This window comes from Neomonachus schauinslandi, chromosome 16, assembly GCF_002201575.2.
Source record: "Neomonachus schauinslandi chromosome 16, ASM220157v2, whole genome shotgun sequence".
Classification (NCBI taxonomy): Eukaryota; Metazoa; Chordata; class Mammalia; order Carnivora; family Phocidae; genus Neomonachus; species Neomonachus schauinslandi.
In genome coordinates, this window is record NC_058418.1 from 28,412,592 (window position 1) to 28,426,844 (window position 14,253).

At 39.3% G+C, this 14,253-nt stretch overlaps 1 pseudogene; it reads right to left on the reverse strand.

Moving 5' to 3' along the window:
• Positions 1–10,324: 10,324 nt before the first annotated feature.
• On the reverse strand, positions 10,325–10,757 carry LOC110593453 (annotated as a pseudogene).
• Between the last annotated feature and the right edge of the window lie 3,496 nt (positions 10,758–14,253).

The following is a 14,253-nucleotide window of genomic DNA, read 5'->3' on the forward strand; positions in this document are numbered from 1 at the left end:
TGGCTATCAGATTAGATAAGATGATGAATTGTACTTAAGACTCCACATAAGTTAAAAGCCCAGGAGTTTTAGTGGAAAACTTTCTCAAACACAGTTAAATCTCATAGCTTGCAAAGAATGGAGGGGGTTGGGTTGCCCGATAAAATAGTCCAGGTCATTGATGTTGCTGCTGGGATTACTGAAACCCGGCAAACAGGGAGATTTTCTACATTTTGCCCCCAAATAAGCCTCCACAGCCAGCAGAAATCCCCTAGGTCATGGGAAGAAAACATTGCATTCTAAATGGAAAACAATATCGAAATTATGACCAGGGATAAAATTTTCATACTTCATAGACTCTAAATGTGTATGTTTCACATTTCTGAAATTGGGTGCATATCATCATCACGCAGGTGGTGGTCATGATGTAGTTGTCATTGTGTGCTCAGGGGCATCCAGGTGTGGAGACCCAGTAGCAACTGGCTCACAAGAAAATCATAAAAAGACAACATTAGACTTCCTTAAGCAAAATGTTGATCACCTAGACTCTTTGCGACCTCGCCAACCCAGATGAAACACTACTCAAGTGAAGATGTTTTAGGAATATTCTCATGAAGTTATTTCACTTAGTCTTTCCTTTCTATGGGTAATAAATGAGTGTAAAAGAAATCTTTCAATAGGTCAAACGTGAAAGTTCTGAGTGCTCCCGTTTCGTGGACACTGGTTTTCTTCATTGTTCTCAATTCCACATAAAATAACAATATGACTTCAGTCAATGGTGTCTTAGAGTCGATGAAGCATGATAATGATCAAGTAGTATAACACAACGCTCATGAACTCTGGTTTTGACGTCAGATAACCTGAGGACAAAATTTGAGCTTGACAATAGATTCTTTTGGTTGATTTTCTCAAATTACTGTCTTCTCAATACCTCAGGAGCTCCTCTAGAAAATGCAGGTGCCCATTACACAATAAGGATGACTGAGAGAGAGGATGCGTGGAAGACACTTAGCAGAGAGCACACGAGCATTTAACCTGTGAACAGCTCTTGATCTGCTTTGGCAAAGGCCTTACAACACCGCTGCTTTTTGCCTTTTCCCTTGGGAGCAGGAGGCTCTAAAAGAATTGTGGTTGGCTTCCTTACCAGTTCTGCAAAACTATTTAGAGAAAAGTAAAATTCACTAATAAAAACTCACCGCCAAGTTGAGCAGTGCTACCTTTCGTCTTGACTCTGGAATATATCTTTGCAGCCACAGAAGGCCAGATGAGGGCACCTGGAAGTGGATAGAAGAGTAGTCAGCTTATCATAAGATGAACATTAACCAACGGGAAGCTAGAGACGGGGGGATGTCAGACAGATAATTTCCCCCTCTTTTCACCATTCTGGGGTTCTTTCTTGGAGCCCTTCTGGAAGAGTCCAGTGTGCCAAGCAAATCTACTCGCTGAGGGACCTGCTGTGTTAGCCTGTGGCTCATTGGGATGTGGCCAGGCCAGGAACACATCCTCCCAAATGCTTTGCATTACTTCCTTTTTCTTCACCTTCACCACTGTAGCCTTGTACCACCCAAATCAAATGTCAAATCCTTGATATTTAATCAAATATTAAAGCATTGCCTCATGTCTGCTTTCCAGAGTACTCAGCACATTCTCATGACCCATGTATGGGTTCTGATGCAGAGTTCATGGGGAGCCCTGGGAAAGTTGTTCTGACGTATTTCTAGAATCAGACAACGTGGTTTAGGCAAAGGCTGATGCAGTCAAGGAGTCAGGTGTCCTAGCTGCAGCCTTGGCTCTAGTTCTCATTAACTGTGTGACCTTTCACCTCTCTCAGAGGTCTCGTGGAAATCATATTACCTGCCTTCCTTATCTTGAAATGCCATCATCAGGATCAGGAGAGATAAGGTCTGAGAAAGTAATGTGTAAGCCATAAAGCGGCACACAAATGGTAATTATCACTGCCAAAGATGAATTTGGTCCAATGAATTCTGTTGCCCTTTTCAGTCAATACAAGATCAGTGTTAAAAATGTTATAAAATTGGAAAACTTCAGGTAGTTCATTGTGTTAGTTTCCTAGGAGTGCCGTAATAAAGCACCACAAACCAACAGAAATAAAATAACAGAAATTTATTCTAAAACAGTTCTGTAGGCTAGAAGTCCAAAATCAAGATGCCCAGCAAGACCATGATCCCTGCAAAGGCTAGAATCCTTCCCTGTTTCTTCTAGCTTTTGGTCACCTCAGGAGTTCTTTGGCTGTGGCACCATAACTCCTGCCTCTGCCTCCATCTTTCTGTGGCCATCTTCTCTTTGTGTGTCTCTGAGTCTCCAACTCTCTCTTCTTGTAAGGAAACCTATCATTGGATTTAGGGTCCACCCTAATCCTCTATGACCTCCTCTTAATATAAATTACATCTGCAAAGATTCTGTTTCTAAATAAAGTCACATTCACAAGTACCTGGGGTTAGGACTTCGACATATCTTTTTGAGTGATATAATTCAATCTAAAATAGTCATGTCAACTCTTAAAAATATATATACATGTTTGGAGCACTGGGTGTTATATGCAAACAATGAATCATGGAACACTACATCAAAAACTAATGATGTAATGTATGGTGATTAGCATAACATAATAATATATATATATACATGTATATGTATATACAGTACTATGATCTATGAAGTTAGCAACACAAAGAGAAGTATAATTCTTATCATAAGCAAAATAAATAGCTCTTAAAAATCTCTCCCCAGGATCCATGTTCAAATTTCCACTTTTTAAACTCAAAGTTTCCTGTCTCACATATATCATAGCTTAGCCATACAGCAGCCATTTAAATCTGTGCCATGAAACCATCCTTTAAAGAAGGCTTTCAGAATTCCAATAACTGAATCATCTTGGCTAAGGAAAAGAAGAAAAAATGGAGAAAGGAACTCACATTTATTGAACACTTACCATTACTCAAAGTTACAATAATTCTTTCATTTAATCATCGGAACCAACCTGTAAGGGAAATGCTGTGTTTTTTGTTTGTTCTATAGATAAACAAACCGAAGCTCCAAAGAGTGAAGTATCGTGTCTAAAGACTCATAGTAAATGGGAGAATATAAGACGCAAACTCTGGTGTTCTGAATCAAAATCTCATTATAACTTTTCTTATTGTCAGTTTAATTCTAGAGTAAATATTGTGTGGAATAATTGTCCCATTTCTTTAGCAACTAAGCAACATCAAAGATATAATCTGAACAGGGAAGGGCAGTCCCCCAATCTCTCTATACTTTAGTGCCCAAGTTTTATAGTTGAGGAATCTCTCAGTTAGGACTCTTCTCCTATATGCTGAATCTGAATGGCCCATTATACCTACCTCCCATTTCAGTGCTTGGTTGTTCATTCATTCATTCATTCATTCATTCATTCATTCATTCAATGAATATTATTAGACATCTACTATATTCTATGTGTAGGGTTCCAATGGTGACTAATACAAGTCCTTACAAAGCTTATAGTTCCGTGGTAGCTAAAATACTGGTCTTAGAGATCAAACCAGTGTTTCACTTTTGGTACCAAGAATGAACATGGTTTTGGTCATATTAACCTAACACTCAAACAAAAGGAAGGAGAAAAAAGTAACATGCACATACCCACTGTCCATAGAATGCTCCTTGGCTCACAGCCAAGTAAATGATATTAAGAGAGAGACAGACAGACAGACAGAGGGTGCCTGAGAAGGAAAAAGAGGGAGAGAGAGGGAAGGAGAAAGAGGGAAAGAAGAAGGGAGAGAGAGAGACAGAAGCTACAGAGTGGAGAAACTACAAAAAAACAAAAAGCATAGAGGGGATAAAAAAGACTATCCATGTAGGTAACTGTTGGTTGAAAACTTCCTTTTTCATATCATAGGGATGGTTGAAAAGAAGAATCTTGCTTCTAAATGCACAAATACTGATCTGTGTTAATAATTCAAATCAGAGTACAGGCTCACAGAGCTTCCAGAATTCTGCATAAAATTGGAGATATTGGAGGTAGGAAAAGGTACAGTCTAATTAAAAACGGTAGACGGGGCACCTGGGTGGCTCGGTTGGTTAAGCATCAGACTCTTGATCTCAGCTCAGGTCTAGATCTCAAGGTTGTGAGTTCAGCCCCCGTGTTGGGCTCCACGCTGGGCACAGAGCCTACTTAAATAAATAAACAAACAAACAAGCAAAGGGGTGGAAGCCAGCTAGGCTGGGTTGGGGAGGAGTAAGGTGGAGTTAACCTCTGAAGCACCAGGGAGAGAGAAAGCCCTCACCAATGTCAGAGAACTGGGGACAGGTGAGAAGTAGGGGGTCTGAGGCACCTCAGTTTAGTGTTTTTTCTTCCTATAGATTCCTAACTTAGTGGCACCTTTGAGATCTTTCTTTCCCCTTTGTCTTCTGAAACTCATGATTTTCAGTGTAATTCATTTCTCATCAAGGCAGATTAAGCATATCTGCAGTCAGCCAAGAAGAAACACAGCAATGGCCCAATTGTATCTGGGTCTGGATTTTACCAGCCCTATGCGGTTCTCAAACGTGATCAAGGTCAGAATAAGTTCCCATCATGAATATGTATGTGTGAATGTATGTATAAGAAGGGAAAGGAAAAAACTCCATCAAATGCTCGACGACAAGGTACTGGTTAAATAAATGAGGGCCATGGAATACTATGCAGCAATTTTTTAAAAAACTGAAGCAAAACTACATGGTCATGGAAGGATGTATGACATTTACTGTCAAATGAACCAAAGCAAGTTACTGAGCCGTGGTATTGCCTGATGCCATGTGTATGACACACTTCTTACACAGGGACGATATGTCTGGAACGATACCTATGAAACCATTATCATTTCCAGTTTGGAAAAGTAAATAAGCAGGAAATTTTTGTTTTTCTCTTTATATCCTTCAGTCCTTAAAAGAAGTTAAAAGGCGTCACTTTTCTAATTAAACCAAACAAACAAAAAGCAAGGGCTGCAACAGAAGTTCACCCAGTAAGTGCAGCAAAAGATGGCGCATTTCTGGGAATCTGAATTCGAGTCCTGCTTCTGGTACTGAGTATCAGACGTTCCCCGTCAAAGCAAGCTGGGGTTGCAGGGAAGTTACTCCCTGATCATCTGTTACCTCCTACCTCTCCTGATTTCTCTTCCCACTTCCCATCATGGCTTACAGACTCCTGCCCATTTCTGCGTGGTTTCCTCTTTGCACCTGCGCTCCCACCTGTCCTACCTGGATGCCTTCCACCAACTCATTGGCCTGACTAAGTGCGGACATCATTACCCCAAAGCGGCCGGAAGACCCTCCTATGTATTCCCAACACACCTGCTGCAGTCTCCCCCATTCCAGGGGCCTGGTCTGCTCCCCCACTGAACTCAGCTCCCACAGGCTAGCAACTGTGGCTGACCAAACTTTGTGCCTGGTCTTGGGTACGCTTTTGTAAAAGCACTCTTTCACTAAATATTGACACTGTGTCCCAGCCACCTTCCCTATAAAATGAGGAGGCTGAATTATATTTGGTTCAATTCAGCAAGTGTATACCAACACCTACTCCATCCTGGCGTGGCTCTAGAAAGGACAGAAACATGGGTTTGGCCTTCTAGTGGGAAGGATGGTCTAACGTCCCCCAAAATGCAGTCTTCTGGTTCTCAGAACCAGAATTTAAACAATTTGAGTTCAATTTTTGGCTCTGCCCTGACTTGCTGAATGATCCTAGGAATATCGTTCTACCTACGTGGGAAAGTTTCTGGCAAGGAACCACACTGAATAAGGCACCCTGACCTCACCAAGGTGTAGAGGAGGGGACTAGTGCTTTCCGTGATATACAATATACGGTGATAGGGTCTCCTGGCCTCTAATCATGCAATCTGCATAACTTATCCTTTTAAAATGAGTCACAATCCCCAGAGAGTGCTTGCCTATTGATATCAAATGTAAGAGGGTATTTTTAAGGACACAGCAGCATCACTGCTATACATTAACCTACACAAAATCAATCCATTTCCAAGTTAAGCATGGCCCTAAAAATTCACTAATGGAGCTCAGTGTAGTTTGTTCATGAGATGTGCAGTCAGGAATCATGCATAATGTAATAGTGCAAATGCTAAAAGCAGCTCCCACAAACTAATTTAATCTTGGTTTAATGGACATAGGAGAACTGATCTTCAAAAGAGACTGCCAATGAGATTGTTGGGGGCCTCTCAGCAGCCCAAGAGAAAGCTCCAATATTAGCTTTTGGTTAGTTCCCCCTTTCAACTAGTGCCTATTAAAGCAATCCAATATTGTCATTGAAATTATAAATAACTTGTGTCAACTTTCATGGACTTATAATATAGACGTCTCCATGCATTTGCATAGATCTCTGGGATTGAAATTTTGCTCCCAGTACCTTTTGGTTCATGTGCATCTACCCCAGTCAAGGGAATCTTTTACACTCTGGAAGATCAGAAAGCTAAGCAGTATCCACAGCCCCCAGGCCATGCCAGAGAGATATTGTCTGAATAAAGATCTAGGATATGGAAGCCTGTATGCAATCAAAGGGATCAGAATCACACTGTGGTAGCTTGTCTCCCAGGGACCTCCAAAGCCTCTAAACATGCACCTCCCACCTGTCATGATTAGAGGAAGAAGAACATTTGCCTCCTCAAAGACATGTGCGCCTGCTCGCGTACACACACACACACACACACAGAAAGACTCCCTCACTGGTGTGAGCCGGGTTTATATCAGATGATCTCACATCATATCTAGCTAAATAAATTGTAGAATATCCAAATTTAGGACCTTTCCAGTAGATCTAGTTCAAGTCATATATTTTGTTTTAGATGAATGTTGCAAATTGACTTTGGACTTTTCGAGTGGGATGAAGGAGAAAGCATCACAAAAGCAGCTTTGGTGAGTAGACAGAATAAATTGTGTGCAGGTGAAAGGGTGATAGCAGAGAACAGGACTTGGAAATGGGAGGGAGACAGAAAGAGGAGGGGGCTGATAATGCAATTTTACAAGTCAAGGGAAAGTTGATGAAATAAATAGAGGTTAAATAATGTTATCTAGAGTTAGAGAGGCAACCAATGAATGTATTAATATAAATTTCAAACACTGGGAGGAGGAAACAAAGGGGAGTGGTCGATACGGGTGAGCTTACTCCTCATCTTCCATAGCGAGAGTTAATAGATATTGACTGAGTGATAAATTAAGAAATGAAGTTATGGAAATAGTTATCAAAAGAACAACAACAACAAAAACCAAATCCAGAAGCATTAAATAGATTTTGCCTTTAAAATGGGAGGTGGTGAGGGTGCTTTCCCTGTGCTTCTGCGTTATTTCATTTGTTACAATGCATACACTATAATTTGAGTTTAAAATGTTTCAGTAGGTGCTTCTGGAAAGTTGTGCCGAGAGTAGGGAAGGATTGAGCAAGGCAATGCTGCTTTTCCTCAGAAGCAGCCAGACCATTTGTGTAAAATCATGAGTACGTGTAGTGTGACACATTCTTATTTCTACGTGCAATCGTAAAACAATTGAGAATTTGTACAGTAAACTGTGAATACCTCTAGAGCAACAGTGTCCAAAATACTTACTATGATAATAGACAGGATCTAGTTCTGCATTGTTTAATACAGTAGCCACTAACCACACATGACAGTTGAGCACTTGAAATATGGCACTGGGTTTTCATTCTCCTTCATTTTAATTAAATAAATGTAAATGTCAACATGTAGCTAGTGAATACCAGATTGGGTAGCACAGCTAGAGAATCATATGGAGGTGTGAAAGACTTTCTTTTTATTACTTTCTATATTTCTGTATTATTTGAAATTCTTGCAATAGGAATATGATGCTTTCATGATTTAAAAACCTCAAAACTTTTCAGTTTGAAACAAAAATGAAAAGCAAGCAAAAGGAAATAGCCATAAAGAGATGCGCTGGCAAAAAAGAAAAAAGAAAAAAGAATCCTACAAAATCGATTAAAATATTCTGAGAAAAACAGCTAAATAGATAGATAAATACATATTCTTTGGGACGACTTCCACCTCTGAACTTTCACATGAGCCTCCAGAGCAAATATCCTTGCGTCATCTCCTTATTCGATAAGCACTTAGGTTTCAATTCTCTCTGGTCTGCTAAGTTAATTATTACTCTTTGTTCTGCTTTCAATCTTTCAAAAATGCCTTGACATCTCTCCTCTGTGGACGCTCCGTTCCCATTCTTTGTCTCTGCTGGTAGAGATCTAGATCCGGATAGATAGACAGATATGTGGGTTTTATTCCTTTTCTCTCCTGTGAACGATTGTGTAAATACACATGCGTTCTATTTGCCGTATTTACTCTGACCCAAGGGTAAGAAATCAATCAAGAATTAGCGGCAATATGATCTAGATCATCTAATCCCTGATCTGATCCCGTTCCATGTTCCATTCATCAAGCTGTTCCACCATCTGGAATCTAATTGTCTCTCAATTACCAGGCAAAACAATGACTCTGCCACTTTTTTAGCTGCAGAATCTCGATCAGTTACTTAAACTCAGTTTCTTCATCTATAAAATTGACATAATAATTGAACTGACCGCATTGGATTGCGGTGAGGATGAGAGATAGTGTAGAAAGTGCTCAGCACAGGCATGCCAAATGGAAAGTACTCCACAAATGGTAACTGTTATTTTAAATATAACAAAACTAAGAAATCTCTGCCCTGATTGTACAAGGCAAGGGATTTCTAGTCTTCTAGCTCTTAAACTATTTATCCATCTCTTTTCTTTTGTGGCACATCAAGCCAATTAGAGGTGCAATTACTTTTAAAGAAATGGCAGATAATACTAAGTAGATACATACTATGTTGGTAGGCAGTGTTTTTCAATGCAAAATGATTTACATAAGCAGGAAATGGCCCGTTTCATGGTGCAGCTCATCTCCTCATACAAAGAGTAGATACAACTGGGCTGGAAGAAATTGTGTCCACTACACATGGGGTGAGGCAATTAGAAGGGCCCCTTATTCTTGTCTAAGCTTGAAGGCCATTCCCAAAGTTTCTCCTTCTTCCTGCTCTTCTTCTTCTTCTTTATTTTTTAGGAAATAGCTATCTTCTTATTATAAAGGTAACAGACACATGGGAAAGAATTAAGAAAATTCAGAGTAGAAATAAATTCACTTATGATCCTACCATCTAAAACCACCTAAATATAATCTGTTAAAATTTCGATATATGAAAAACTGGAATGGATATGCACATATATGTCAATCTAAATCAGTTGAAGTCCAAATAAATGTATATAAAATATAATATGTATGCAAATATAATTAGACATGTAATTCTATCAATTATAATTCTAAATTCTAAAAATAGAACATAGAAAAAATAAAAACAAATAAAAATAGAACATAAACAATATAAAATTTTATAAAGACATAAATAGGATCATATCGTTCATAATGATTTAAAACATCCTTTTATTTAACTATGTACTATGGATCTTCCAATGTCAGTAGGTTTATATATGTATCTTATTTTTTCCCTTAAGATGCATTCTTTATTTTGATACAAAAATTAAACTTTCAACCTGCCTGTAAAGAGTGTCACTTGTTCTGCTTCTCCCTCTGACCCTCCCCCTTCTCATGCTCTATCTCATTCTCTCTCTCAAATAAATAAATAAAAAATCTTAAAAAAAAAATAAAGAGTGTCACTTGTTTTCATATTGTAGAGCAAACTTACAGAATAGGAATCTGTTACCAGCTCCAAGGATATCACATATGCTTTAGAAAAAGTCATTGCTATTTGGATTCAAACAAACATCAGTGTGGAAGGAGTAACTAATTATCTCCTTCTCCTGATTTGTCCCTAATTTTATGAAATCATCACTAGGAACGCTAATAGTTGGGATGTCACATAATTATGCCAGAGTCTGGTAAGGGTAGTGAAACCAGCCATGTGAATCCAGTTAAACTATAAAAACATGACCTTTCATTGTCCTTCTCTCCTGTTTCTGGAGTAGGAAGGCTCTACTTTATAGCCCCATGGGCCAGGAATAGGCTTGAGTTATAATGTGTAGTTTCCTTCTGGTTATACTTGCAAAAGAAGCCATTGAATTCTTGAGGGTCTGACATCTAGAAAGGAGCAAGCTAGGAGGCAGACTGCTGATCTAGATTTACTTAGATGGAAAACATTTATTTGAGGAGGAGTCCAGTTGATAGGCTGTTAACGTTGAAAAAAACAAGCCTGTACTGTCAACGAGTTCAGTCAGCTGATCAGAATACCATCCCTAGACCTGTAAGGGACACATTGGAAGTTCTCACTGTAAAGTTGCGGCTCCATCAGCTATGATTATCTTCTTTGATTTTAATGCCCATTAATCTTTACCAGCTGTAGCAGCCATGGCTTGGTAAAACCTTGCCACGAAGTCTGCCTCACTGACCTCCAGCTGCCTGATAAATTCATTACGCTCCTGCTCAGCCCAGGCCTCGAGGTCAGTGAGGCAGACTGATCCCAAAGACATAGCTGGTGCTCAAAGATACAAGGTGGTCGGTCTGCTCCAGACACACTAAGCTGCTCCAGCCCTTCCAACAGTGGTTGTAATTTCCCTGGCACTGCCTTAGCCACTACAGGAAACCATCACGCTAGGGATCTGACCAACTGGTAAACCAGTGAAGAATAAACTTCATCTCCTAGGAAGTGACGTAAGACATCGGGAGAGGGGAAGAGTTAGTAATACTGTCTGGTACGGAGGGTAAGGGAGAAGGGAAGGATTGTGGTATCGAAGAGCAAGATGATTCCAGTGGCATCCTCCCCTTTCCTCTCACAGAGCACCCAAAGACCATCACAGAAGTGTTTGAACTCCAACTGTTGCCGTCGCTTCCATGTGTTCTGAAAACCCTCTATATGTGTATTATTTTTAATTAATATAAAATTCTCATATTTACTGCATATATTTTTTTATTAGTCTCCTCCTAATGGACATTTAGGTTGTTTCTTGTTGTTGAGGGTTTGTTCTGTCTGTTTTTACGACCTTGTTTTACAAGGTCAATCTCTGAAACACTGTGACTCCCTTAACAAACTTTTTTGTGTGATGAATATCATCTTTGTGAAATCACTGGGTGAAAGATGAGCACATTTTTAAGGCTTTTGATATTTAATGCCAAAATCCTCACAAGGGCAGCGAGTTACCCTTCCCCCCACGAGGTCAATGAGAGCACCATTTCTCCATTCTCGGACCTACATTGAATATGATCAGTCATCTTACTTTGGCCAATCTGATGGGTGGAAAAAGAATATCTGCTGCTTCTCTCAATTTTGATTCATTTCAATTTGATTATTTTCATTAGTGGGAGTGGTCATTCCTATTTCTTCTTCTTTTGTGAAAGACTTCTGCATTGTTCTCCATCTTGGGGAGGTGGGGCAAGGAATACCCTGCACACCCCTACACCTACCTATTTCACTATTGCCTATCTTTTAATGCTAGCCAAAGGAACTCCATGTCCATGAAATCTTTTCCAGAACATCTCAGCCACAAGTAACCTCATCTAAATTCTCAGAAGTCCTTTTATAAAACTATCCTTGTGGCCTTACCATTTTGCCTTGTTCTATGGTTATTTATATCACCATCTTTCTTCCTCACACTTTCTTTTCCTGTTCAGTCAATGCTGAAAAAGAGAACAGAACAGTCAGGAGAGTGCATGCCATTTAAATACATATTTATTGTGTATCTATTGGTAGCAAAGTAGATATATATAATTATAAACACCAACACTTATTGATCTATGTATTAGGCCTAGCCCTGTCATGTGCAGTAACAAAATAACACTGAATGTCAGCAGTTAAGCCCAACAAAGACATTTTTCTTACTCATGGGGAATCTAACGTGGGACCAGTGCCCTTTCTTCATCTTGTAACTATTCTGTCTGGAACACACTGATTCCAAGGTTGCCTTGTCAGGGAAGGAGAAACATGGAGGAGGCACACAGGCAGTTAAATATCTAGGCTCAGAAATGACATGCACGCCTTCTATAACAGTCCATTGGCCAGAACTAGTGACTTGGTCCCCACCCAATTGCAAAGAAGACTGGGAAACCAAGGGGAGCCCAGGGATACTTAGTGAGCATTACCTCTCTCTGCCATAATAGGCTTTACTGTTTCAGGAATTTCATAAGCATAAACTCGTGTGTACCTGTAATCTAGGTAATTATAAGTATCTCAGTCTTCCAGATGACAACAGGAAGTTCAGAGAAGTCAAGCAACTTACCTAGGATCACTCAGCCAGTAAGTGGTAGAGCTGGGATTTTAAACCCCATCACTGTGATTTTGAACTTTCCACTCTTAATTAGTAGCTTATTAAATTCCATTTAGTAAGCAGCATGAAGAGAAGCTCTAATTAGAAAAAAATGTGTGGGGTCTTAGGCCCTCCGTGGGTGAGTGATCTCTTCCCCACAGAAATACAGTTCCTAGCTTCTCTGCCCATACTCTGTACCTACTCATAGACTGAGTGGCAAGGTCCAAACCAGACTGTGCATTTACAAAAATAAATCATGATTCTCATTCTATTAGGAAACTGTGTATTCATCTCCTGATAGCAACTAAAGTGAAAATGGCTGAGAGCAATAAAAATCCATTTTGCTATTTAGTACAGTTTGTCAGACTAGAGAAATGGGATTGAATTTCAAAGCCACAGGCAAGCTGGCTGCAATCTGTGGCTACACAGTTGATGGGTTTTTTTCTTCTTTATTTACAACTCTTTTGATAAGCCTTCAGCAAGTTACATAGGTTGTTCTAGTTGTATCTCGTTTGACTGGATTAGAATACTTGATGACAGTTTGGATAAGTTTGAGGCAGATGGTTCTTGACATTTTTCATGGCATCAGTTACAAACCATGCAAGAAACTCTTTCATCCTTTGTTTATCCTTCACTTAGAAGCCACTATAGTAGATCGTTAAACTTTCATTTTTCACAGTGCTGATTAAGGCATATTCCAAGGCAGATGTTATTCCGTACCATTTTTAACAATTTACATTTAGCACCAAAGCTGGCTTTGTACTTGTTCCAGTGGGGATCAATTCACTTTTTCAAAACTTCAAGGTCAATCTCTGAAATACTGTGACTCCCTTAACAATCCAATGTTTCATAAACTTCTCTTGGTTACAGAAGCCTTGCTACTCTTCCATGTATGTGTGTTTGCTAGTCAACACACACACGATGATTCAGTAGTTGTCTTCCTCGAATAAGAGCATTATTCAAAAGGCAGTTCACTAAACAAAGAGAAGAGTCTTAAAAAAAAAAAAAAAGAATCAGAATATAACCTATCAGAATATCTTAATTTTTCTAAAGCAGTTCTAGACTCAGAAAAGGTGGATAGTCCTGAAACACAAGGTTCATTGCACCTCACAGATGCAGAACAAAGAGAAATATTTCTCTTTCCTTTTCCATGATTTAGTGATTTAGTAAATTATATACTATTTAGTTCAACCTAAGACAAATAAGAGGATACAAGCATCTTTATATACAATGCAATATTGACAAATAGGCTTATTTAGCACCAATTGTGACAAAATTTGATTGTACCTTAGAAAGGCACAGCCTTTCACTTTTTCTTTCCTTCTAGAATAATTTCAAAGTAGATTCCGTTTATAGACAAAAGATGATATCCTGTTCAGGAAAAAACTGTATGGGAAATCCTGAAGACAGTCTACATAAAATATGCTCAGATATATTCCCCACTTATTGGGAAAAAATACTTGAGACAGGATTAAGAGTCATGGGAGGTGGAGTGCTATTTCTTCAAAAAGGAAACAAAACCACAAACAACATAATGACAAATGAGTAAACAGTAGTATCCATGACCTTCATTCTACCACTGGCAGAACTGATGCACAAACAACTTTAAGGGCTCAATGGGACCTTGAAAAATCATTCGGTCTAGCCTGTTCACTAAAATAATAGGAAACCTAAACTCTTTCCTTCCTGTTACCTACATGGGCAAGAGGCCAGAAGGATGTGCACAGCAAGTAATTCAATTTGTAGAAGTAGTACTCCCAGAACTTTAGATCAGTTTTTGTGTAACACAAAGTAACTCTCATGGAACAACCTGTTTGCTAATGAGCCCCATTTAATGCAGAATCTGGAAGTTCTAATAAACAAAGGAGGACTGATGAAGATTTGCATATTAGTAGGCAAGGGAATCTGAACAGGTCAAGTGCACTTGCAAAAGTGTTTCTCTTTTGTGTGTGTGTGTGTGTGTGTGTGTGTGTGTGTTTAGAGGGGTAGAGAGGGAGGAGGGGGAGGGGGAG